The following is a 1,870-nucleotide window of genomic DNA, read 5'->3' as shown; positions in this document are numbered from 1 at the left end:
AAGCTGTAGTCATCTGAGAGGAGGAAACCTCAATTGAGAAAATGCTTGCAGACTATCTGGCAAGCCTGTAGGGGGTTTCTTAATGAGTGAGGGATGGCAGACAGCCCAGCCCATTGTGGGTGGGGCCATTCCTCTCCGTGGCCTCTGCATCAGCTCCTGCCTCCAGATTCCTGCCATGCTTGAGTTCCTGTCCTAACTTCCTTCAGTGATGGACTATAGTGTGAAAGTCTAAGCCAAATAAACTCCTCCCCAAGTAGTTTTTTTTTTTTCTATTTTCACCCTTTATTTGGAAAACAGGGCAACATTTAAGTTTTAGATTTTTAAATGAATTAACATGATAATAAAAGTCCAGCCCCAATTTGGAGAGTGAGTGGTTTTCCAGTTTGGGGGTAGAGGTGTAAGGTCATCTCCAAAGGAGAAGAGAAGACATACTCAGTGAGCCACCAAAGGATTTGGCTTCCACTCACTGAGGACAAGCGGTGCAGTCCGGGCTCCCCATCTGTGTCACAGCAAATCAGAGTCTCCAATTGTTCAAAGTAATCATAGGTACAAGAGAGACAGCAACTCCAGACTGACTTATTAATTGATCTGGATGACTATGAAGTGTCCCCCATTCCTGAGGTGGCAAAAATCTTCAGAGCAACTGTTGGAGCAGGGAACCTTTCATGTGATCCCAGTTGTTCTACAGTGCATAGAGACTGGTGAGTGTCAGTCCTGCCAGGCCACCACCGTGACATTCCTCGGAGACCATCTGTACATTTATACAACATTCCCGTCATGGTTCCAGCTGCTACTGTGTTGAAGTCATCTTCTGCACCCTTGTTTTCTCAATGATAGCACCCAAAGCACTATGGAGCAAAGCCAGAGAACCTAGAGTATTACCCCGAAGTGCCCCTTGCCTAGTCACCACATGCAAGATCTGTATATTTCTTGGTTTGGACCAGGCCATGCTCTGGGCTTCCTTCAGTCCTTAAACGAAGACCATTCATTGCCCCAAAGGCAGCCCCTGTCATGCAACATCCTCCAATGGTAAAGAAAGCTGGTTCAAATCTGTCTCGAGTTTTATTAGCTCCAGTTGGCAAAATAAATTCATCAGTAGCGTGGATCCACATTTAAATAAGGAGTCAGAGGGTTCATACCAGTCGTCAGCGGGATGCCGGCCAGATCAGCATTCAAGTAACCCGCTCCTCCTGCTCTGAAGAAGCCAGCTAACTGGCTGGTGGATTTGTTGCCACTTCCTCCGCCACCCTCCATGAGGTCACAGTAAATGGCAGTGGGTTTCCCACCACCACCACCTCAGGCCAGGGCCCTGACCAGCAACAGCAGGAAGACCCGCATTGCTACTACCACCTTCACATGCTGACCTTCCGGACCCCCAAGTTGTTTTTGATCATGGTGTTTCATCAAAGTAGTAGTTACCTAAGACACCATGTAAAATATCATGAAGAATACATTTTATATATGTATGTATATATATAATGTATTTGCATATTATAAAAAGTATATATACTTACATATAACTATATATAAGAATAAATATTTTCAGGCTGGAGAGATGGCTCAGTGGGTAAGAGCACCGACTGCTCTTCCAAAGGTTATGAGTTCAAATCCCAGCATCCACATGGTGGCTTACAACCACCTGTAATGAGATCTGATGCCCTCTTCTGGTATGTCTGAAGACAGCTACAGTGTACTCACATATAGTAAATAAATAAATCTTTAAAAAAAAAAAGAATAAATATTTTCATTTGTGTATGTATACATATTTGCATATATGTGTGTATGTATGTATTTATATATATGTATGTATATATGTATATGAGGGGAGGGTTTTTTTTAAAGATTTATTTATGTATATGAGTACACTGTC

The 1,870-nt window shown here is 43.2% G+C and overlaps 1 pseudogene; it reads right to left on the bottom strand.

The window, feature by feature from the left end:
* Window positions 1–634: 634 nt before the first annotated feature.
* On the bottom strand, window positions 635–1,254 carry LOC116070193 (annotated as a pseudogene).
* Window positions 1,255–1,870: the final 616 nt, after the last annotated feature.

Source organism: Mastomys coucha, unplaced genomic scaffold, assembly GCF_008632895.1.
Source record: "Mastomys coucha isolate ucsf_1 unplaced genomic scaffold, UCSF_Mcou_1 pScaffold1, whole genome shotgun sequence".
In the NCBI taxonomy this organism is placed as follows: domain Eukaryota; kingdom Metazoa; phylum Chordata; class Mammalia; order Rodentia; family Muridae; genus Mastomys; species Mastomys coucha.
This window is presented reverse-complemented; position numbering and strand designations above follow the sequence as displayed.